Source organism: Panicum virgatum, chromosome 4K, assembly GCF_016808335.1.
Source record: "Panicum virgatum strain AP13 chromosome 4K, P.virgatum_v5, whole genome shotgun sequence".
Lineage (NCBI taxonomy): Eukaryota > Viridiplantae > Streptophyta > Magnoliopsida > Poales > Poaceae > Panicum > Panicum virgatum.
In genome coordinates, this window is record NC_053139.1 from 21147745 (window position 1) to 21173765 (window position 26021).

At 46.4% G+C, this 26021-nt stretch overlaps 1 non-coding gene across 1 annotated transcript; it reads right to left on the minus strand.

The window, feature by feature from the left end:
- Window positions 1-23156: 23156 nt before the first annotated feature.
- LOC120705376 lies at window positions 23157-23263 on the minus strand. Its single transcript, XR_005687957.1, has one exon. It is a non-coding gene; the product is annotated as a small nucleolar RNA R71 (small nucleolar RNA).
- Window positions 23264-26021: the final 2758 nt, after the last annotated feature.

Consider the following 26021-nt stretch of genomic DNA (forward strand, 5'->3'; position numbering starts at 1 on the left):
TATGCACTCAAACAAATAAGAGAGATGCTCCAGCATGAATGCAACAACAAAGTTTTAACCTTAGACAAAATTTTAATTACTTAAAGATTAGATTAAATGCAAGCTAAGCAAATTAAATCCTTAGAAAATTAAATAAACCAATTAAATTTATTATTAACTAAGAAAAATTAAGTTAGGGTGTTATAGGTGTCACAGACCCTCTGTGTGGCTTGAGTGGTTCACGTCTCGTTAAAATATGTTTGTTAGAAACATGGTTTAGGGGGCCAGCACGGTGCTTACTGCCTGGTTGACCACTCTCCATAAGGACCGGTTCATAGAGCGACAACCTGGGACAACAGCGCTACCACAAGACTGGAATGGGACGGTCTTGGCGTAATAATTAGGTCTTTTTGGTTTGGAGTAACTTACCTGCGGGGCAAGGTTGGTAAGCTTCTATGTCCCTCGTACTGAGTGGCCTCGTCTGTGGTATTCTTGACGCCCACTAGACCTGCTACATGGTCGCCAATCCTACCCTCGCGGTTACTCCTTATCAACGAGATTCTTTGTAAAGGCCTCGTAGTGAGTTTGCTAGTCATCTCACCTAAGGAAGTGTGATGAACAACTAGCCTAGCTCACGACTTGTGGGTAAAGATGTGCAACCTCTGCAGAGTGTAAAACTGGTATACTAGCCGTGCTCACGGTTATGAGCGGCCCAGATCCTCCTTTTGATTAGTGGGGTTATCTCCTTCCGATGAGGGAGGTGCCTCCCGGGGTTACCTTGGTGGTTTCAGTTTGGTTCTCAGTAGAAATATGATTAATTTTGATTAATTACTATGTATCTGGGTTTATGGTAATTCATCAACTTGTAGTAAATAGCTTTAATAAAATTTTGCCAAGACTTAAAAGCTAATGCAGTCAGTCAGCCAACCTTAGAGCCTCATAGTTTGTGTTATACTTGTTGAGTACAAGTTGTGTACTCACTCTTGCCTCTTCTCTACTTTTTTCCTCTTGGATACTCTACTGCTGCTCAGTTCCTGCCGACGCGAGGGAGTTCGCTCAGCGCTACCAGGACTACGAGGACTTCTAGGCGTTCGTCTCCCAGTCGACGTCCCTGTGGCGCCCTGCTCAGCTTCGGAGAGTTTTTATCGTATTTGTACTTCGCTTCCGCTGTATCAGACACTTTTGTCATTAATGTAATAAATAACATTCGTATTCGCTTTATTATATCTTTTTACGTGATATGTGCTATGATATACTGTTCATTCTATTGTATATATGTGTGACTTGATCCTGGCATGTATATGATTGCTCGGTTTATGCCCTTTTATAAACCGGGTGTTACAGTTATCCACCGGATGATCCTTTTGAATGGTTTGATGAATTCTTGGATGACAGATTGGATCTTGATGTTGAATTGGTTCAACTTCTTGTTCAACTTGTGGTTGATCTTGATTTGAGGTTGATGGTTCTTCATTGGTCCGGATTGTTTGACCGGTTGAAGTAGATGGCCCATGAAACATCAACCCATCATCTTCATCTTGATCAACTTGCTCTTTAGGTTTTACTTCACCGGTAGCTAAGTTTTGGATAGCCTTGCTTGATGGTTCTTCCATGCCTACAATATCAACAACTTGCTCCCCTTGAGAGCCATTAGATTCATCAAATGTCACGTTACACGCGACTTCAACACAACCAGAGGTTTTGTGAAAGACACGATAGCATGAGCATTTGACACATAACTAAGTAGAAAACCTTCATCAATTTTAGGTGCAAACTTAGAGCTTTTGGGCTTCTTGTTAAGAATGAAGCACTTACTTCCAAAAACTCTAAAGTAAGACACGTTAGGCTTTTTACCAAGTAGTAGCTCGTAGGCCGTCTTGTTCAAGATCTTGTGTAGGTAGAGGCGGTTGATAGCATGACATGCCGTGTTGATTGCTTCCGCCCAAAATTGATCCGAGATCTTGTATTCATCAAGCATTGTTCTTGCGGCTTCAATGAGAGTTCTAATTTTTCTCTCAACAATTCCATTCTATTGAGGGGTATATGGAACCGAGAACTCGTGACCAATGCCCTCTTCATCAAGATATTCCTCTATGTTGGTGTTCTTGAATTTGGTGCCATTGCGCTTCTCACTTTCTTGATCTTGGTCTCAAATTCATTTTGAGCTCTTTTCGCAAACTTCTTGAAAGTTTCTTGCACTACACTTTTGTCATGCAAAAAGAACACCCAAGTGAAATGAGAATAATCATCAACAATGACAAAACCATATTTGTTACCACCAATGCTTATGTATGCCACCGGACCAAAGAGATCCATATGTAGAAGTTCAAATGGCTTGACGGTGGTGACAATGCTCTTTGATGGATGTGGAACACCAACTTGCTTTCCGGCTTGACATGCACTACAAACACGATCTTTCTCAAAAGAAACATTTGTTAGTCCTAGGATGTGTTCCCCCTTTAGAAGCTTGTTGAGATTTCTCATCCCAACGTGAGCTAGTCGGCGATGCCATAACCAGCCCAAGCTAGATTTTGCCATCAAACATGCGTCAAGTTGAGCCTTTTCTTGCGAAAAATCCACAAGATAGAGCTTTCCCTTGAGCACACCCTTGAAAGCAACGGAGTCATTGCTTCTTCTAATGACGGTTACACCCTCGTTAGTGAACAAACAATTGAAGCTCGAATCACAAAGTTGTGAAATGGACAACAAAATGTAACCAAGTGACTCAACTAAAAGAACTTTTGAGAGAGAGAACTTTGAGTTTAGAGTGATGTTACAGGTACCAAGCACTTTTCCCTTTTGATTACCCGCAAAGGTAATGAAGTGATCATCATTTGATTCCTTTATTGAGTTGAACATACTCCTTTCTCCGGTCATATGATTTGTACATCCACTATTGATCACCCATGTTGATCCACCGGAGGAGTATCCCTACAAAACAAAGTTACTCTTTTCTTTTAGGTACCCAACAATACTTGGGTCCTTGAATGTTAGTCACAAGCACTTTGGGCACCCACACATGGTTTTTCATCTTGGTGTTCCATGTGTGGTGTCCTACAAACTTTGCAACCACGTTACCATGGTGGTTTCTTGTTAACACATAATCGGCATAAAAGGATACATGAGATGATTCTTGTGCCTTGATCTTTATTGAGCTTGAGGCTTTGAATTTGTCTTGCTTATGTGAGGATGCAACAATCTTGGCACCCTCATCATATGTAGTACCTCTCTTGACAAACTTGACATGACTACTTTCATGAATCTCATCATTTCTTATGTGGATGGGAGTAGTCATGTTCACTAGACCTCCATTTGCACCCAAGGCGGCAGTCTTGTTGTTCTTGACAAATGGAATGGCTTGTGAAGTACCTTGCCCATTCCTATCAAGTCCCTTACCTTTCTAAACCCAAACTTGCTCATGTACTTTGAGCCAAATTCTTTGGTATGTTTCTCAAACTCACCTACCCTTTGTGAGGTATTTTTCTTTGGGACTTGCATATGTGATGGAACTTCTTCTTGCAACAATTGAGTGAGTCTAGTGATCTCTTTCTTCATTGCATTCATCTCAACATGATTAGTGGCACAAGTTTGAATATCAATATTATAGCACCGAGCACAACCATTACTTGTTGAAGGACTAGATGAGTTGGATGTCTCTCTAGTTTTAGAGGAACTCTCCCAAAGAGTGTTAAATTGAACTTCAAGTGCCGTGTGATTGGCTTGCAAGCCTTTTATGCTTTCTTGAAGTTTCTCATTATCCTTCCTCAAGAGAGTGTTAGTGTCATTGACAAAAGAGAATTTTCTAGTCAAGTCATCCACCATTTCCTTTTCACTAGAGAGCAACTCTTTCATCTCAAGAAGTGTGCCATCCTTGACTTTGATTGAGTCTATAAGCTTCTTGTTTTCCTCCCTTTCATTGGCGAGGTTCCTTTCAAGAGTTTTGGATTTTTCTCTCTCAAGTCTAAGTAACTCCTCTTGTGATTCAAGAGTTTCATCCAAATCATCTAGCTTCATTATTAGTTTCATCATTTTAGTTGCCGCACTTTTACCGTATTTCTTGATTAACTTAGCAATTTCTATTTCATCATCTAGTTCATCATCCGATGAGTTTGACGAGGTTACCTTTGGGCCTTTTGCCATGAGGCACATGATAGGATCTTGATCCTCATCGTCGGTGAGATCTTCAAATAAACTTGTGGGATGAGGAGATGATGCTTTGAATGCTATTATTGCAACATCTTCTTTTTCGGATTCGCTTTCTTCATTTGAATCCCAATCTTGACCAAGATGAGCTTCACCGGCCTTCTTCTTCTATTTTGATTTATCTCTCTTGGACGAGCTCTCATTGGTGTCTTTGTTCTTTTTCTTTTCTTCCGGACAATCCGCAATAAAATGTCCAACTTTATTACAACTGAAACATGGCCTATTTGATCTTCTTCTTGACTCATATTTCTTATTCTTGCCAAAGTTTTGGAAGTTGCCTTTTCTCAAAACTCTTTTAAAGTTCTTGATAAAGAAAGCCAATTGCTCATCATCAAGTTCATCATCTTCATCATTGCTAGAGTCTTCATTCTTTGAAGATTGGATGGCCTTATCTTTGCTTTTTGACTTTGCTTGGAGGGCCAAGCCATTGTTCTTTGTGACTTGCTCTTGAAGCTCAGCTAAATCTTGATTGATTTTGACTCTCTTCAATTGATCATGGTGAGCTTTGATTCTTCCAACAACATTTTCGGCGGTGAAATACTTGAACCCTCTTTCGGCTCTTATCAAGCTAGGTAGAGTGACATCCCTAGCCATGTAGACGGACAATAGCTTATCTACAATCTCACGATCACCCCACTTGTCTCCACCAAGTGACTTGATTTGATTTGTAATCTTCTTCATGCGGTTATACATTTCTTTGATACATTCATCTTTCTTCATGGAGAAAAGACTCAATTCATCTTCCAAGGTCTTGATTCTTGATTCACGAACTTTTCTTGATCCTTGATGGTTCACTTGAAGAGTATCCCAAGCATCTTTGGTGGTTGGAGCATCTTCAATCTTGTCAAATTCTTCGGGGCTCACGGATGTGTGAAGAATATTCAATGCTTGAAAGTTCCGTTGCAACACATATGCTTGGACCGGAGTTGGAGTTTCATCATCATCCAGAATTTCACACCGTACTTCCACAACTTTCCAAAGATCCTTATGAATTGCATTGAAGTAACCAAACATCTTTGTCTTCCATTGATTGTAGCTGGTTCCATCAAAATATGGAGGCTTGCCCATGTGAATGGATGCATTGTGTTCACTTGGAATTTGGAATGTGTAACCATGAGAGACTCAGCGATAATCAATTTTTCCTTTTGCTTTTGAAGAGCTGCCCTTGTTGAGTGAGCGTGAGGGTCTTGCCTTTTCATCGGTGTCGGAGTCATCACTTGAAATGATAACACTATAACTAGGTTTCTTCTTCTTCTTGCTCTTCAATTTTTGCTTCTTCTTCCATTCCTTCCACTCACAGTATGACATCTCGTCATCGGATATTTCTACTTCACTTTCTCCCCCATCATTTATTTTCTTATCTTTCTCTCCTTTCGTACCACTTGAAGATTCTACTTTCTTGTCATTTTTCTTTTCTTCATCAGGTTTGCCATCTCCACTTTGATTTTCCGGATCTTTAGGAGCTTTTGGAGAACTAGGCATCTTCACTTCCCCGGGCGATTAGACCCTAGAATGGAGAGCCAAGCTCTGATACCAATTGAAAAGATCTTGGTGATGGCTAGAGGGGGGGGGGGTGAATAGGCGAACCTGTGAAAAACCTAAAAAATTCTTCGCAGTGAATCAGACTGAAGGAAGTTCCGACACCTTTGTAGGAAGTTCCGATGGATAGGAACTTCCGACACTAGTGAAGGAACTTCCGACAAGAGTAATAATTTGAACGAATTACAAGTTTACAGATGAACCTGGGAATTATGTTTGAATCAAAAGTTCACCAAAAGGTCCTAGAGTAACCTGCAAGTGATCTCCCACAACGGAACATTCTACAAAAGTAGATCGGGGCAAAACGAGCTCAAGGTCAACAAGAACAAGTTAAGAACAATAATACCAAGAGACACTCGAGTTGTTTTCCGAAGTTCACACCCAAAGGTGCTACGTCTCCGTTGAGGAAGGATTCAAGAGTCGACGCTCAAGAATCCCTATGCTCATCACCCAAGGGCGAGATCACCTCTCAACCCCGAGGTCACTTACTATGAGATGTTGTACAAACTTCCCGGGGGCGCACACACACGAGAGGACGCTTCACGGGCGATGCCTAACCGTCTAGAAGCAAGCTTCAAGAGTAACAAATGCGAATCGACGCTTGGTGATGCTTCAAGTGCTCATGAGATGGAGCGGGCTGCTCACACAAGTCAATGACTCACGTTTGCACTCAAATCTTGCTCTCACCCAAACCCTAGCTCGAATCCTCACAAGGTTTAGCTCTTGGAAGGATTGGGGAGAAGTATTGGAAGCTCAAGAGTGTTTTGTTCTCGCTGAGGCAGCAACCAATGAGTGAGGTAGTGAAGGGGTATTTATAACCGAGACCCCAAAACTAGCCGTTGCAGTGCTGTTATGTACTTGTCGGAACTTCCTACAATCTCGTCGGAATTTCCTACAAAAATAAATCAGCTGGCCGAGAACCCCTTGTCGGAGCTTGCAAGAAAGTTCCGATGGGGGTCGGAACTTACAAGAAAGTTCCGACCCCTACAAAAAATGTAGGATTAAGTGCTCAAGTTTGTGCAATGTGTCTCAAGGGTAATTAGCATTTCAGTTAAGCACTTTTGCATCTCCAGGCCATCTTTTCGCATCCCTCTTAATAGTACGGTGTTTCCTAAACTCAAATTCAAAATAGAAATACATAAAAGATCTTCAAAGGAGCTCAAACACCGTCTCTTTAGCAAATATAGCGTCGTTAAGTGCTCTTTCTCATCTCAATGATTTTTGAACCTGCTCATCACTTGATAAACACATTAGCTTCTTAATTGTGCGTGTCATTAACACCAAAACCAACTTAGGGAGCCAAATGCTCCTTCACTAGCCTGTGTACTTTCATTTGCCGCCTTTCCTGTAGAAATATAAATGACACCCCGGTATACTCCCGAGTAAAATGCTGCAGCGGTATTCCGTGCGCTTGCGGATTTATTTGTGGTTCATGAAATACCTGCCACCCCCTTGGCGTCTGCGGGTGTCATCGCTGCTCGCTCAGTGGTGACGTTGGTAGGCGCCAACGAACATTTTTGGCACTGTTGCCAGGGAAGGCATAGATTGAAGTTACATAGGCAAAAGTTATGAACAAAATCAAAATTGGTATTCGCTTGCTAAACAGGCTAGCTTGGCTTTGTTTTCTTTCTTTCGTTAATATGAAAACAAGGTAGTGTATGACTGGTTTTGACTTGCCACAAAATTTCACGCCTAATCCAGAGTCACTTTTGAGAAGAGTTCATCCTCGTGTCGTGCCTGCTCAGATCTCACTCTCGGCAGCTGAACCAGTCATCCAAGGACCGTCAGCTTCTCAAGCTATAGCCCAGAAGATGCTCCATCATTGCTCCGCTCCTTCTGCTAACCAGGTTCCCACCGGACATGAGGTTAACACTGGGCGCGAGAATTTTGAGATCAAGACGGATCTTATCACGATGGTGCAGGCCAGGTCTTTTTGTAGCAAGGCCAATGAGGATGCCAGTGCTCATCTCCAGCAGTTCTTGGAGCTCTGCAGTACTTTTGTTAACAAGAGAGTATCTCAGGATGCGATCCGGCTCCGTCTGTTTCTGTTGTCTCTTCTCGGGAGAGCGAAGCAGTGGTTATATGCTAACAAGACCGCTGTGGACACCTAGGACAAATGTGCCAAGGTGTTCCTCGCGAAGTTTTTCCCAACAGGCAAGACCAGTGCTCTTCGTGGAAGAATTTTGAGCTTCCAGCAGGCATCAAATGAGTCGATTCCTGAAGCTTGGGAGAAACTTCAGCAGTACATCATTGCGTGTCCGCACCATGGGATGGACAATTGGCTATTCTTTAGAACTTCTACAACGGATTGACTCAAACTTCCCGTGATCATGTGGATGCCACTATGGGTGGAGCTTTCTTCTCGCTGACCATTGAACGAGCTACAACATTAATCGAGAAGATGGTTTCCAACCAAGGTTGGAGCGATGATCATCTCCAACCACGTCAGCGAGGCATGCACTCCATCAAGGAGACCGACTTGCTTGCTATGAAAATTGATCTCCTCCTCAAGAAGTTTGATTATTATTCCCAAGATAAGCCTCAGATGCAGACACTTCAAGCCTTGGAAGCTCGCATGATGTGCGAGGTCTGCGGGAATGTTGGACATTCGGGTGATAATTGCCCGAAAACCCAAGAAGAAGCCATGCATCTCAATGGCAACAACAACAGGTTTCGTCCACAAGGAGGTCAGGGGTGGAATCAACCACGCCCATATTATCAAGGAGTTAATGGGAATTCAAGTTCTTTCAACCCTAACCAACCTACCTTGAGGGATCTTGTCTACGGCCAAGCAAAGATCAATGAGTCCCTTCAGAAGAAGTTGGCCGCTAATGATAAATCCATAGAGACCATCCATGCCAAGATGGACGGCTTCTCCACGGCCATCAAGAACTAGCTGAGTTTCAACAAGATGCTTGAAACTCAATTGGCTCAGCTGGCCGTTGCTACCCCTGCTGCTGAATTAGGGAAGATCCCGGGGCAACCCGAATCTACCCTAGAGAGCATCAACGCCGTGACCGCTAAGTGGGAGAAGCTATCTAGCAGATCACCCTTCACCAGCTATGCAGAGAAACTCATGCGACCAAGAAAGAGTGCGTGGGGCGAACTAGCAGCCACTATACGAGGGGATCCTGGAACCCCAGTGATCAGTTGCTCGATCTTCGATTGTGACTTCGATCACGCTCTGTGCGACCTTGGAGCAAATGTCAACATTATGCCCAAGGTAACATTCGAGAAGCTCAGATATCCGGCACTTTCCCCTACCACTATGTATGTGTAGCTGGCAAACTCTACCGTGAGGTATCCCGAGGGAGTCGTGGAGAACCTCTGGGTAAAAATCAGGAATACTTGCATACTCGCAGACTTTGTGGTCCTCGATATGGAGGGAGATCTCGGAATTCTGCTCATACTTGGGCGACCCTTTCTGAGAGACGCAAATGCCAGAATTGATGTCGAATCAGGGAAAATCAGCCTCCACACCATGAGGAAAACCATGAGTTTCAAGTTTTAGAACAAGAGGGAATTGTTTCTGATTCATGAAGATAGCGAAAAGCAAGGGTTATGGGCAGCGCCCGATTTGGAGAATTGGGATATTAATCACCCTCCTTCCGAGCCTGCCTGGAAAGATTGGGAGATTCATGATCCCCCAACTAATCCAGTAGAAGATGACCAGAAGATCCCTGACTTCATCACCAACACCGTATGGGAAGATCTGGAGATCGTCTACCCTACACCCGAGGATCCTACTCCTGCGCCACCTACGCCACCAAAGAAGACCAAGAAGGTGTGGCGCAAGAAGAAGAAGACGTCATCTCCCGCTAATACTTCTCCAGGTACGGATGAAACGACCTCAACCTGATAAGGTATGGAGAAAGGTCCTTCTTTTCGGACCCTAAACCAAGAGCTAGCTTGGGGGAGGTTCCCTCCCCTAAGTCAAATGTATCCCTTTATTTGCTTTCGAATAAATTTGATAAAAACTTTCAAAAACAAAATAAATATTTACTGCTTTATTTCCCTTTCATCATGCGTGGTAAGAATGTTTTAACTTCTCTTGAAAGTTGAAAGGATGAGTTTTGCTTTGTTCTGCCTTGCCTGATATGTCTAGTTTATGGCTAAAAGAGTTCTCTTAAGTTTAGGTTCGTTGGCTATGTTAAACTCTTTGCCATGAACCTGAAAGTTCTGTGGGTTGCACATGCTTGATCTAAGTCTAAGTTGTTGTGAGTATGGATATGGTAAATAAAGCTATGCAGCCATGTTCTAGTGAAAGCTTGAAATCTGGAGTTTTTGTTTTCGAAAAGTTGAAAAAGGCAAGTTCCTCATTGATAAGCAAGTCCTACCAGAGCCATATGTCATACACCATGAGAAACCTTATACATATGCTGCTTGTCATTCTGTTAAGTTTTGTCAAATTTTGTGACCCTAGTGGGAGCCAATGTCATGCCTCCATGTGGTTAGTTGAAGGCAGTGGGGCCCACTGGGTCATCGGCCGACCAACATGATCGGCCGGCCAACCCAGGGCACCAACCGCCCCCAACTGCTGGGGGTTGGGCTTGTGTGGGCCTCCTCTTGTCCAAACACTGAGGCACAACCTGTCTTAAGCAGTTTTGCTTTGGTTCTTGGGCTAGTCTTGGTCCATTTGAGCCTGAATCTGTGCTCTGATTTTATCTATGATTTTATAGTGGACCAAAGTGTGCTTGCAACCTGCAAATTAGCTTGAAAACACAACTTGCAATTCTCTAAGGGTAAAGTGTGCTTCAGAATTTATTTGGTAGATAATGCGTGCAAGAAATGCAAGCTCTCGTGATTTTCTGATCAAGTTGACGCTTAGAATTGGTCGTTACTGAGCGTCAACAGGTTACGCTACGCACACGGTTAGAGCTGCAGGTACTAAGAAAATGGGAATATCAGGGAGAATGTCCCAACCCATGTACTATTAGGGTCGTTACATATTTGCATGAACTCCTACACGAACCCTCACGTCGGGGAGTGTGCTAACCATGACAAAGCTGTCATGGCGGATGGACAGAACTATCACCACCTGTTGTCTACCCAGTCATGCCGTGGAGCATGGTCATATCCGAAGGATCCCGCATATTCGAGCACCACACCCATGTATGAGGTCACTGCCCTAGTGTTTGCGAGTCTCACATCCTTCGGATGGACAAGTAAAACACTAAAGCAAGCCCGAAGGCACAATGAACTAATATCCATACCTATATCATCTGGCCTAACCATATACTTCGCAAAACTCATGAATAAACTAAGCATGGATTGATAAACTATAGAGATAGCATAACAACCATGGATAAACTCTATATTAAGAATAGAGTACCAACAGAAAGAATACAAAACCATACCAAAGGCCGAGGACTGCTCTCTGATCCTGAGGACGACTTGCACTCGCTGATGAGAAGTTCTAGCCTAGCTTCACTAGCCTAAGGTTACAAGTGACAAGAGAGCAAGAGATGGACAGAGGCTTGAGTGTGGTGTGTGCTGAAATGAGAGGGAGAAGGCTCCTTTTATAGCCTATAGGATCGGTTTGCCGCCATCTCCATGTATGGAAAGTATCATGGTGGAGTAGGCACCAATCCTCCCCTGAGATGCACCTGGACGAGAGGCCATCCAGGTTCGGCCAACCCCAGGTGAGCCTCCTCTAGGCTCATCTTCCCCTAGCAGGCTGACAGGTGGGCCTTGGTGAATATTCTCTAGTGCATATTGCTTGGTGTGCCAGTTTGCTCTGCCATGTGGTCCCTCTTCGCAAGTGTGACACCAGATGCGATTTTCTGTGTGTTTTTGTGGCGTCTGCTGTGTGTTTTCATCTTATTCTATACTGGCGACCCTGAAATGGATAGATATACAAAACAACTACGAAGGTAGGTTAGTGATACAAATATACGAGTAAGGTGTATAGTTTTTCTTTATTATTGAGTATAGTTGACGGACATATTTTGTACTTAAGGACCGTCAACACCTCAACCACAGGACCTTTGGTAGCTCCGAACCATATCACACCAACACCACAACAACAAGAGCAGGGGACAACACTAGCGGCTACACTATCATGAGAGCCATCACCAACGGCCCCGCGATCACTAGCAGCTCCGCCTTCACGAGAGGCATAACCATCTGCCCTGCGATCACCAGCGGCTCCACCATCCCGAGATGCATATCACTTGCCCCGCAATCACCACCAGCTCCATCATAAGAGGCATCACCACTGGCCCCGAGATCACCATGGGCTTCGGTTGCCCGATCAAGAGAGCATACTGCACCGGCCCCGCCAACGGCTCCGCCATCAGAACAAAAACAACAGCCACCACAGGTGGTGCCGCTAGTGATACATTGTAACACCCTAATTTAAATTCCAGCATTTATTAATAAATTTAATTGGCTTTATTTAAATTTCTAAGGTTTATTGTGTTTAGCCTTGCATTTAATTTAATTTTGTTTCACAAGTAATTAAAATTTGTCTAAGTTTAAAAATTTGTGTTGCATTCATGCTGGTGGATACTTTTATTTGATTGTGGTTTGAATTCAAATTCATATTTGAATTCAAACTTTGTTTGAATTAGATTTAGAAAGAGAGAAATAGAAAGCAAACCCACACCCAAAGTCAACCCAGCCCAAACCCAACTTCCCAGCCCAGCCCGCTCTCTCTCTCCTGCGGCCCACTCCTCCCTCTCCCTCCCCGCGGCCCAGTCACCCAGCGCGGCCCGCTTCGCCCCCGCTCCCCATCATAGCGCGCCACCGGCCCAGCCCGATCTCCCGCGGCCCAGCACGCTCGCCCCTCCCCGCGCCGACCTGCTCCAGCGCGTCGCCCAGCGCCCAAACCAGCACCCCCTCTCCCACCGACGCTCTGGGCCCGCGCGTCAGCACAACCGCGCGGCGTTCAGCCCGCGAGCACGCGTCCCCGTCCCCACTGACCAGCCTGGCCCGCCTGCCAGCTTCCCAGCTCACCGCGCGCGTCGCTCTCGCTGAGCCCCCGGGCCCGCCTGTCGGCGCCTGCCTCCGCAGCCTCCGCGAGCGCCCGCTGCCGCTGAACCGTGGACCCCGCCTGCCAGATCCGTCTTCCTCGCGCGCAATGGCCGCGACGCGTCCCCGTGATCTCCGGCGGCCTCCCTAATCGGGCGCGCCCTCCCAAGATCACCGCCCCGCCTCTATTTAGCATCCCACGACTCCCCCCTGCACCCCATCCCGCTAGCGCCGCCACCCCGCAACCCTAGCCGCCGCAACAACCCAGCTCCGCCGTGACGCCGCTCTGTGCCGCCGCGGCTACGCCGCTCCGCCACACCGAAGCTCCGGCCGAGCAGCACCCCAGCCCCGCCTCGGCGCCAGGAGCCTCCTCGGACTTTTCTTCTCCGACCCCGACCCCCGCAACGACTCCTCCCCGGACTCCGCGTCGTCTTCACCGCCCGGACCTCGCCGCCGGTCCCCTGCGCCGCGCACTCCGGCCTCCCCAAGCCCCCGGTGAGCACCCTGGATCCCCGAGCTTTCTTTTGCGCTAAGCCTTTTAGGCCGTAGGCCACTCCATTGTCCGGGCGTCATTCGCCGCCGCCCCGCCGCCGTAGCCCCGCCGTGGCGGGCCTTCTGCAGATCACCCCGGCCCCGCGTGACTCTGGCTTGGGCTCGCCCTGACCCCGCACGCGCACGAGCACCCTCTTTGCAACACCACCCTCGCCCAGAGTGGCCTTCACGCCTCTCGCCGGCAAGCCCTGCGCCGCCGAGCCGCCATCACCGACGGGCTTCACGCTCGGAGCCTCAAATCCTCCTCCTGACGCCACCAGTGGTTTGCGCATGCCGCTAGCTACCTCCCCGGCCAAACCGCGACCCAAATAGAGCCCCGCAACACCCCAATCGCCATCTCCGGCGAGTTCCCAGTGCCCCGCCGCCGTGGAGAATGGTCTCCGGCGGTCAGCGCCGCCGCCCCCGCGCCCGATGGCCCTAGTCCGTCGGATCTATAATAAACGCTCGAGATTAGATCCCGATCCAGACCACCTTGCGCCCTCAGATCTCGATCCAACGGATCAGATCCAAACTTACCGCTTCAGCCCGACTCTTTTGCATAAGAGTCCCTGGGTTTTCTCGGAATAAACCCGCCATCCAACTGTATGCAAAAGTAATTCCTTTTCAGCCCAAAACTTTACACGAAGCCCCCTGGTTTTTCTAGAAATAGGACCCGCCATCCATAGCTACTGTTTTTACACGTTAGCCCTTAGATTTAATGGTTAATTACGTTTTAGTCCTCGGTTTTTGCAGAAAACCCCCTGGAACTTAGTTTTTATCGCAAATAAGCCCCTAGAACTTGTTTTTAGCCTAGAAAATGCGTTTTAGCTCCGTTTTTAGCATTCTTTATATCCACGCGATCGTTGTAACGCGTAGAACAGTATTAGAGTAGTTTAGTGTGCTGTTTTTATGTATTGATGTACTGTTTCTTAGCTTTTTGTTAGTGTTTGCTTGTATGCTTATTTCGTGCATTGTTTTGGCCATGTGTTCGTGAGTAGACGTTGATCCATCTGAGGAGCCCCAGTACCAGTACCAGGAGCAGCCATCTTCGGAGCAGTTTGAGCAGCAGCCAGAGTAGTACGAGGAAGGCAAGTATAACATGAACAACCTATCACTTTAATTACAATTTCATACTGCATTTAATACTGTATGCCTATAAGGACTGTCCTATCCACGTTATATCCTTTATATATCCCTTGGGGTTGCATTTTGGTTAGTTGTGCTAGGTTGCTGCGCTATAACACACTCTGGTCCTTTTTTTAATTTGATTAATGGTTTACTTGAACTTAATTCTGAGAGTGGCCCTCTGTGCTTCGTGCTTGGGTGGCTCACGTCTCGTTAAAATATGGTTTTTGTAGAAACATGGTTTAGGGGGCCAGCACGGTGCTTAGTGCTTAGTGCTTGGTTGGCCACTCTCCATAAGGACCGATTCATAGAGTGACAACCTGGGACAACAGCGCTACCACAAGGCTAGAATGGGATAGACTTAGCGTAATAATTAGATCTTTTTGGTTTGGAGTAACTTACCTGCGGGGCAGGGGCGGTAAGCTTCTATGGCCCTCGTGCTGAGTGGCCTCGACTGTGCTTCGTGTCTTGACGCCCACTAGACCTGCTCCATAGTCGCCGATCCACCCTCGCGGTTACTCCCTACCAACGAGATTCTTTGTAAAGGCCTCGTAGTGAGTCGCTAGTCATCTCACCTAAGGAAGTGTGATGAACCTCTGGCATAGCTCACGACTTGTGGGTAAAGATGTGCAACCTCTGCAGAGTGTAAAACTGGTATACTAGCCGTGCTCACGGTTATGAGCGGCCCAGATCCTCCTTTTGATTAGTGGGGTTGTCTCCTTCCAACGAGGGAGGTGCCTCTCGGGGTTACCTTGGTTTGGTTTCGGGATGGTTCTCAGTAGTATCATGATTAAATTTGACTAATTACTATGTAACTGGGTTAATGGTAATGCATCAACTCGTAGTAAATAGCTTTAATAAATTTTGCCAAGACTTAAAAGCTAATGCAGTTGAGTCGCCCAACCTTAGAGCCTCATAGTTTGTGTTATACTTGTTGAGTACAAGTTGTGTACTCACTCTTGCCTCTTCTCTACCTTTTCCTCTTGGTTACGCTACTGCTGCTCAGTTCCTGCCGACACGAGGGAGTTTGCTCAGCGCTACCAGGACTACGAGGACTTCTAGGCGTTCGTCTCCCAGTCGACATCCCTGTGGCGCCCTACTTCAGCTTCGGAGAGCTTTTATCGTATTTTGTACTTCGCTTCCGCTGTATCAGACATTTTGTCATTAATGTAACAAATAACATTCGTATTTCAATTTATTATGTCTTATTCGTGATATGTGCTGTGATATACTGTTCATTCTGTTGTATATACGTGTGACTTGATCCTGGCACGTATATGATTGCTCGGTTTATGTCCTTTTATAAACCGGGTGTTACATACATGCTTATGGGGACCTAAAGGATGGGAAAGAGATTGCAGATATATGGCATGCCACAAACTCAAAGGCTCAATCAAAGGACAACTCAAAGGCAAAGTCTAAGGATGATTCAAAATCTAGTGCTAGAAGTCCAGGATTTTCCTAGCCCCACACTGACATGGACTTCAAACTAGTAGTTGGGGTCGATGGAATTCCAGATTTAGAGGATTGTCCTAAGATATTTCAGTATGGAAAACCACTTATACCGGACTAGGCAATCTAGGAGGTTCCAAGTGAAATGCAGAGGATGCAAAATTGGTACATGAGGGCATATAGACTTGGGCTTCGTATCATATGGGCTCCATACTATCCGCAAGTATTTGGACCTCTAGGTGTTAGCATCACTGATGTCTTGTTCGATTTTCAAAACATCCACACTATGTCCCGCCTTAGAGAACTAGACATCAAAATGGTTAGACTCTGGTGCATGCAAGTGCCTCATCGATACTTATTTTTTTTCTATGCTATGACCTTAACTACTATATATATATAGTAGGTCTATTGGGTACCCTACTTAGGTATTGCAAACCCGAGCCCATCTATCCGGCGTCCGACTGCAGACCGCTCCACGCACTCGGTTTTTCCCGTCCGGTCTCGCCCCGGTCTGCATTGCGCGCCGCCCACCCCACCACATCCCCCACGACGGGATTTTACCCAGCCCGTTCCCGGCGCTGCCGCATCAATTAAAAAAACCGCCCAGCTCCTATCCGATCCCGGCGGCGCCGCACCACCGTACCATCGCCGCGTGACGCGGCACCCCCTCCTCGTGACGCCGCGCTCATCCTAACGGCGCGCCCAGCGCCGCACTCATCCTCCCAGCGCGCCTGGCGCCGCATCCTCCTCCCGGCTCCGCACTCTCCTCTCTCGGGGCTCCCTCCTACCGGCACCCTTCACTCATCCCGACGGGGCATCGTCCTCCCGTGCAGCTCGACACCGGACCATCCTCGCCATACCGCTCTTCTTCCGGCACGCCTGGTTGCCGCCGCCTACCCCCACCCTCGGGCCGTCCAGGGTAGGCCTTGCACCGCTGGATCCCGTGGAAAGCCCCTGCGCCGCCGGCTCCCGTACCACCCCGACGAGGACATCCGCCCCCATGAGCTGCGGCGCGGTAGCTCGGAGCTACCCCACTCCCGATCTTCCCCATCGGGTCCACCCTGGTTGTCTGGTCCGCGTCAGCTCCCGATCGGATTTCGGTTCAGTGCCAGACCACCCTACAGTCGTCACTCCCTCCCCCAAACACGGCCCCCAGCCCCGCGCCGCTCCACCCTGTCGTCACCGCTCCCTTCCCCCCCGATCCTGGTGCCGCACCACCCTCCCGACGTCCGCCCCCACGAGCTGCTGCGCGGCGGTGTGCCAACGCTGGTATGTGTAAATCTCATCTCCTGCATCCCCTAGGGTTCTTGAAATGATTGATCTGTTTTCAAGCGATCTAATTTGTTCGAGTTCAAATTGTTCCATGCAGCCCTGCTCATGCGTGCAGACACAGATGCATAGTTTTGCTATTAGGTCCACAACTTCCTCCTCGAGAATTAAACTCAGTGTCTCCTTAATTCGAGCATAGATTTTGGTTGCAGTAAAAAAAATAAGTACACACTATATTCTTGCAGATGAATGAATGCTAAAGGATTACGAAAGTCATGCAGGTGACAGGCTGCTCGGCATCCATGGGGCTTGCCAGGGGCGGAGCTCAATGGAGCCACCGGTGTCGCCGGACCCGATGAAATTTGCTAAAATCAATGGAAAAACACTGTTGAGCACTGTTCCTCTATGAGGCCGCCTCCAGCGTTTAATGCATCCGACCCCGGTGGGTTTTTCGTCTGGCTTCACCCCTGGGGCTTGCTACCAATCCACATGCATCAGGAAAGCCATTTGCTGCATTAGAACATGTTGTTAACGTTTCAGATATTTATGTGATGCATGAGTAGCTGTGAGATTCTGAATGTTCATGTGATAGGTAGCACTATTGTTGTTGACAGTCTACAGATTTGTCTTTCTTTCTCTAATCACTCGTTTTAATGGTTGTCCTGTTTAAATTTTTGATTATTCCTTTGACGAAGGTATCTGTGACCTGTTCGCTCAATCTTGAACTTTCAGTGGTTCTACATTTATGACTAATTTCTTACCAAATTGTTATGACCTGTTAGTATGCTGATGTTTTGTACCATTATAAATGAAAATACTGTTTAGTGGCTTCAGGCCAAGGTTATTGATTCCATAGTGGAGATTAGTTTTTTTTTGACACTGTCACACTGCCGTGCAGCACACATTTAACTGAACAATCATGGCTCTGCCTGATTTAATAATAGTGTACGACAATTTTTATATCCAATAACTGTTAGGTTCTGCTTAGAATTTTTCCTGGTTTTGATGAAGTTATGTGCGATCTAAGAGAAGAGTTTACAATAGTTAGTACTTAGTAGTTACTAATTAATTAGCTAATCATATAAACGATTAATAAACACACCTTTGCTCTCTACCAGCACAAGTGTTGAGGATCTTTGTTTATGAATATTTTTGCAGATTTCATATCCCCTTTTCGAATCACTAGTGGCACTATAATAAAATACTTCTTTGTCAATCAGGATGCCTATTTATGGATATGAAATCAGCATCCCTGATGCAGTCAGTTGGCCCCTCTGTAGGGTGTTGGGATTGATTCTGCTGTGGATGCCCATGTTTTACCAACAAGCTGGTAGCGATGAGCTGATGCATGACAATGTGCAGCGATGCAAGATCAAGCTCCCAGCAGAGAGGGCAAAGTGTGGCAGCCCCTCCTTTCAGGTGCTCTGCCCCTTAATCCCTTTGTTCTTTTTTCTATTGTCGACTAGCATCATGTTCATTGTGTGAAACTCCACTTTTACATGTGTTTGGCCATTTGGGAGGTGACCTTTTACTTTTGCTTTTTAACTCTCAATTTCAACTTCTGTCAGTGGTTGTAGATCACCGTCATCATCCTTTTGCCAGAGTTGTGGTCACTCGATCAACTAGCAAATTATTAGGCTGATTTTGCTGAATTTGTTGATTCTTAGTTCAATTTATTTTTATTTGACAATTGACAGGTTATTACTGCATTATTGTGGTTGTGAACTGTTACCTTCTAGCCTGCTAGACTAGTTGTTATGATATGCTAGTTCCCGTATTGTTTTTTTACCTGCAGCTAGTACCATTGAATACTGGATCATATGCCTTATTTTGTACTTTTATTAACTACTACTTATTTGTGAACATTAGATGTGTTACCACCCCCATTGAATTTTTGCCTACAAAGTATGCTTTGATCTCAACTGTAGTCATCTGCCTGCACCTCCAAATCGCACCACTGCAAACAGGTCAGAACAAACAAGTCTGGCCTCATTTGCTTTATGGCAAAGGCTCTAAAAATGTACAACTACTCTATTGCAGGCAGCAGTGACTAGGATGAGATCACAAGGAAACTGCAAGAGTGAATACACGAGTACAGATTGCAATGAGCTCAGCATGATATGTCCCTGACCGCGAGGTGTACACATTCAGCATTTTGTTTTCCTAAAAAGACTTCAGTCTACAAACGGCAATGTGTATGACGTCAGAAGCTAGCTGAAAGAACCGCTACAAGGGACAAGATGAGATTTCAGACAGATAGATAATAAATTAGATTTATTGTTCATGAATCTGTATTCCTTGAGTCACTTGGCTGCCCATTCGATAACAAATCTATTTGCCAAATACGTGTGACAGTCATTGGAAATATTGTAGCGGCACTGCTCTATGGATTGGGAATAAGAAACTTAATTTGTTTAGTAAAGCACCCGCACACAAGTAATAAACAATTGAGTTTTGAGGGAACGAGGCATACCGATAGATTTTATACCCTCCATCCTCCATTTAGATCATCTGCTTTACTCCGTCACACATCCGTGCAACCGTAGCTGTGTACATACGCAGAATAAAAAAACAAGAAACAAAAAAACAAACCACACAACAACAAAAAAAAGGTAACGAGAAGTGAGCGCTCTGGTAAGAACCAGGTGGGTCCCTAAGAAAAACCAAGGTGGGAAAACTGCCGGTTAAAAACCAGGGTGGGAAAGAGGCTTGCCGCAGGATGGGCGGGCGTCGGGGGTGGCCGGCTCAGGTTAGGGATTAGCCATGTCATATATATATATATATATATATATATATATATATATATATATATATATATATATATATATATATATATATATATATATATATTAGGAGCCTAAGGCTTCTAATAACAAATGGAAGTCCCGGCCAACCAGCCCCCTCCCTCCGCCTGCTATTAGGTGCGGCCCAACCCATTGCCAGCCCACCAGCCCACTCTATAAAACCAGGCAGCCCAACCCCCAAACCCTAGCTCCCCCACCCGACCCCCTGCTGCCCTAGCCGCCTCGCCCCCTCCCCCCGCGGTTACCCCTCCCCGCGTGCGGCAGCCCCTGGTGACACCCTAACGAGCGGAGGAGCGCGCGGCGGTGCCCCGCAACTAGCGGGCGTGCATGGGGCGGTGATCCTATCCCTGGCCCTTGGCAGGCAGAGCAGCGCATGGCGACGCCAAGGCCCCGGACCGCCGGCAGGCGGAGGAGCGCGCACGGCGGCCCCTGGTGGCGTGACAGCCCTCCGCGCACCTCTCCTCCAACAGCTATGTCGGCAGCCGTGGGCGCGTGGCGGCGACGCCGAGCGACGGACCCCTGGACTCTGGCAGCGCCACGGCGGTGAGGGCCCCCCGACGGAGGCGCGGGACTCCGTCTCTCGGCCCTGCTGTTGGTATTTTGCAACGTCAAGAATAAAATCCGCAAGCGCACGGATACCGCTGTAGCTTTCACCCAAGAGTATTCTAAGGTATCGTATCCACTGAGGAACGTGAGTACGCTATCTACGGGTTCAGGCTCATCCAAGGACACACACGCCGGTGTGGAGAAGACAGATGAGATGACTTTCTATATCTAGAATCTATGCCTAGGAGAAGAGATCACGTCGCCATTATACTTTGAGCTACCAGTTTCGACCGGCTTATACAAGCCGATAGCTTCAGTAATAATGCTCTATTCAATATCCGAACGTGGAGGATTACTAGAGCTCGAACAGGGCTATCACCACCTGCCGGCTACCTTGACAAACCGTGGGACTATCAGACAACTGAGTGGTATAGTCCAGCCTAGACACCACGTCCACGCCTTTCCCTACTAACCTTAGCCCTGGCCAAGACTACCCTTTTCTATCTGGGGTCTTAAGCTAAGATCAAATGCTACTCGCTAGCATACTGTTGACGCTCACTATCGATCATTTCCAAGCGTCAACTTGATCAGAAAATCATAAGAGTTTGCATTTCTTACACGCATCCTTATACAATAAAGTCACTAAACCATACTTTACCTTTTAAAAATACAAGTTATGTTTTTGAGCTAATATACAGGTTACAAGCACACTTTGGCCCGACATAAAATCACAGAAATTATTAGAGCACCAATTCAGGCTCAGATGGACCAAAAGTGAAGAAAGAACCCAATTCAGACAAGCCAAAACAGGCCAAGACCACCGTGGACCAGACAAGGAGGCCCAGGACAGCCTGCTCGAAGAAGATGGGGGCAGTTGGCCGCACAGGCAGGCCGACCGACCTACCCGGTCGGCCGAACCTGGCCCATGGGCCCCACCGCCTTAGCCAAGCCACGTGCCGTCTCCTGGTTGGTCCTTTAGGTCAGTTTGGAGAGTCTCACCCGTGGCTCCCTGCTATAAATACAAAGGGAGGGGGCAGAGATTAGAACACAAATACACACACCTCACACCTCTCCTCTCTTGCTCATTTTGCATAGTCTTTAGGCTTAGTGGAGTTTAGGAGAAGTCTAGGAGTCATCGAGTCGCCGGAGTTGCTCGAGAGTTCTGGTATGGGTTCATCTCTAGTTCTCTCTTGTAATATTCGGTTGTTTGTAATAGAATTAGACTATGGTTACCGATATTTGCTTGAAGTATGTTCTGAGTTGTCGGATATATGCTTCTTGATATGATTCCGTTATTATTCAATGCTTGCATTGCATGATCGCCCTGTGCTGGAGATGGTTAGTCTTTTGTTCTTAGAACTCTATCAACTGCTCCAGTATTTATATAATTGCTCTAGTGTGATGTCTGTCCATCTGGAGGGTGGGGGCTCCGCGCGGGATGCTAGAGTATCCCTTACTAGTGTAGACATGGTGTCTAGATTAGCTAAGATTTGCTGGATGTCAACTATACCCACAATTTGTAGAGGTAGCCGGCAGGTCGTGACAGCCCTGTCCGAGCCCGAATAATCCTCCACATTCGGTATGGGGGGTAGGAGGTACATAAAATCGCCAGGGTGTACGGGCTCCTCCCATTACTTCGATAGCGATCTCCCTGTTGTGTAGTCTAATCTCTGACGAGCTAACCAATGAGAAAGTATAGATATAGCTAGCCTAGCATAGTTGACTCGAGCTCTAACTTCTGCCTTGCTCCCGGCCTAGAGCATCTTTTATCTTTTCTTTTATTTATCCAAAAGGGTAGTTTGTGTGTGTGTCACACTACCTCCTACTATGTTATTATCTTATCCCTGTATATGCATGAGAATATCCAATCTAGATAAAGTTCATCAACTAGTCTATATCTCTTCACTCACCGCCTTCCCTGTAGAAATATAAATGACACCCCGGTATACTCCCGGGTAAAATACTACAGCGGTATTCCATGCGCTTATGGATTTATTCATGGTTCATGAAATACTGCCACCCCAAATGGGCGTCTGCGGGCATCATCGCTGCTTCCCGGTGGTGACATTGGTAGGCGCCAACAAGCATTTTTGGCACCGTTGCCGGGGAAGGCACATATTGAAGTATATAGACAAAATTGTGAACAAAATCAAAATTGGTATTCGTTTGCTAAACATGCTAACTTGTCTTTGTTTTCTTGTCTTTGTTGATATGAAAACAGGGTAGTGTATGACCTGTTTTGACTTGCCGCAAAACTTTCATTCCGATCCAGAGTCACTTTTGAGGAGGACGCGAGCTCGTCTCGTATCACCTCGGAGATCACTCTCGGAAGTCGAACCAGTCATCGCATCGTCGTCAGCTCCTAGAGCTATGACCCAGAAGACACTCCGTGATTACTCTGCTATGTCTGCTAACCAAGTTCCTACCGGGCCCGAGGTTAACACCGGAGGAGAAAATTTCGAGATCAAGACGGGTCTCATTACGATGGTGCAGGCCAGCCCTTTCTGTGGCAAGGCCAATGAGGATGCCAGCGCTCATCTCCAGCAGTTTCTGGAGCTCTACAACACTTTTGTTATCAAGGGTGTATCGCAAGATGCAATCTGGCTTTGTTTGTTTCTGTTCTCTCTCTTGGGGAGAGTGAAGCAGTGGTTTTATGCTAACAAGGCTGCTGTGGACACTTGGGACAAATGTGCCAAGGCATTTTTCTTGAAGTTCTTCCCGACGGGCAAAACCAATACTCTTCGTGGTCAGATTTTGAACTTCCAGCAGGAATCAAATGAGTCAATTCTTGAAGCTTGGGAGAGACTTCAGGAGTACATTTTGGCGTGTCCGCACCACGGAATGGACAATTGGCTCATTCTACAGAACTTCTACAACAGGTTGACCCAGTCATCCCATGATCATGTGGATGCTGCTGCGGGTGGAGCTTTCTTCTCGCTGACCATTGAAAGAGCTACATCATTGATCGAGAAGATGGTTTCCAACCAAGATTGGAGCGATGATCGCCTCCAACAACTCCAGCGAGGTATGCACTCCATCAAGGAGGCCGACATGCTCACTTTGAAGATTGATCTCCTCCTCAAGAAATTGGAGGAGACTGCTATGAAGATAAGGCTCAAATGCAAACACTTCAAGCCTTGGAAACTCGCATGACGTGCGAGGTCTGCGGGAATGTTGAACATTCAGGCAACAATTGCCCAGAAACCCAAGAAGAAGCATTATTCCTCAATGGCAACAATGGGTTTCATCCACAAGAAAGTCAGGGGTGGAATCAACCACGCCCATACTACCAAGGAGGTAATGGAAATTCAAATTCTTTCAATCCAAGCCAGCCTACCTTGAGAGATCTTGTCTACGGCCAAGCGAAGATCAATGAGTCCCTTCAGAAGAAGTTGGCCGCTATAGACAAATCTATGGAGACCATCCATGCCAAGATGGATGAATTCTCCACTGCTATGAAGAACCAGCTGAGTTTCAATAAGGCGCTAGAAACTCAATTGGCTCAATTAGCTGCTGCTACACCTGCTGCTGAACTAGGGAAGATTCCAGGGCAACCCGAATCAACTCTAGAGTGTGTCAATGTCATCAATGCTATGTGGAAAGAGCCACTTAGCAGGACACCCCTCGGCTATGCAGAGAAGCTCACACGCCCAAGAAGAGGTGCATGGGGTGAGTTAGCAGCCACAATAAGAGAAGATCCCGGAACCCCAGTGATCAACTTCTCAATCTTTGATTATGAATTTTATCACACCCTGTGTGAACTTGGAGCCAGTGTCAACATCATGCCGAAGGTAATGTTCGAAAAGCAAGGCTATCCATCAATTTCCCCTACCACTATGTGTGTTCAACTGGCGGACTCCACGATAAGATATCCCGAAGGAATCGTGGAAAGATTAATGGTAACGGTCAAGAATACCTACATATTGGTGGACTTCGTAGTCCTTGATATGGAAGGAGATTTTGGGATTCTGCTCATACTTGGGCAACTATTTCTCAAGGATACAAATGCCAGAATTTATGTGGGGACAGGAAGAATCAGCCTCCGTATCATGGGAAAGACCATGAAGTTCAAGTTCCAAAATAAGAAGGAGGTATTCCTGATTGATGAGGATAGTGAGAAACAGGGGTTATGGGCAGAACCCGGTTGGGATGATCAAGATTATCATCGCCTATCCAAGCCAGCTTGGGAGGATTGGGAGATTCAAACTCCACCAACCGAGCTAGTGGAAGACGACCAAAAGATCCCCGATTTCATTGCCAACACGGTATGGGAAGATCTGGAGATCATCTATCCTATATCCGAGGATCTTGTTCCTGCACCATCTACACCCTCAAAGAAAACCAAGAAGGTATGGCGCAAGAAGAATAAGACGTCATCGACCGCTACTACTTCTCCAGGTACGGACGAAACGACCTCAACCTGACCAGGTGTGGAGAAAGGTCCTACTTTTCGGACCCTAAACCAAGAGCTTGCTTGTGGGGAGGTTCCCTCCGCTAAGTCAACTGTATCCCTTTACTTGCTTTCGAATAAAATATGATAAAAACTTTCAAAAATAAAATAAAAATTTATTGCTTTATTTCCCTTTTCCATAATGCGCGGTAAGAATATTTGAACTCCTTATGATAAGTTGAAAGAATGAGTTTTGCTTTGTTCTATCATGTCTGTTGTGCCTAGTTGGAAAATAAGAGTTCTCTTGAGTTTAAATCTGTTGGGTATGCAAATATCTTGAAAATGAATCTGAAAGTTACGTGGGTTGCATATGCTTGATCCAAGTCTAAGTTGTTGTGAATTTAGATATGGTAAATAAGGTTGTGCAAGTTTGTTCTAGTAATGCTTAAAGTCTGGAGTTGTTTTTTCAAAAAAAAATCTAAAAAGGCAAGTTCCCCAGTGATATGCAATGTCCTACCAGAGCCATATGTCATATTCCATGAAAAACATTACACATATGCTGCTTGATGTTCTGTTGAGTTTTGTCAAATTGTGTGACCCTAGTGAGATGCTCTTCATGCTTTCTGTTGACGGTCACTAATGACCCATTTTGACCGTCATCTATCGTGCAAAAGTCGAGCATCAGAAGGAATAAATATTAGCATAGGATGGTTATTTGAAGAATTCCATAGATGCCGGATTGATAATGTGTGTAGGTGAATTTGGGCCAAAACTGCATGTAACAAGCATATTATCCAAGGCATAAATTCTTGGGCCAAGCACAAGCAAGCCCAAAGACCAAAAGGGCCCACTTGGCAGCTGCACATGAGAGAGAGACACAACCCATAAGCAAGGCGACATGTCGTCGATCCGAGGCAACACCTTCTCGACGAATCAGACGCGTTCACGAGGATCCAAGGGCCCACAAGAGCTACCAAACCGACTTAAGATAGGCCCTTACCCATATACATGATATGGGGGCCCACCTAGCAGCCACTTGACCGAAGACCAGGCCAAACGGACCCAGCCCACGGTCGGCCGACCTCCAGGTCGCCTGACCCAGTGGTGGCGGCCCACGGGCCCCACCTCCTCTCAGATGACATGTGGCGAGGTGTGGTTGGTCCCCAATGGTGGTTTGGCTCATTTTCCGGGCAAGAGGCTGGTGGCTCCCT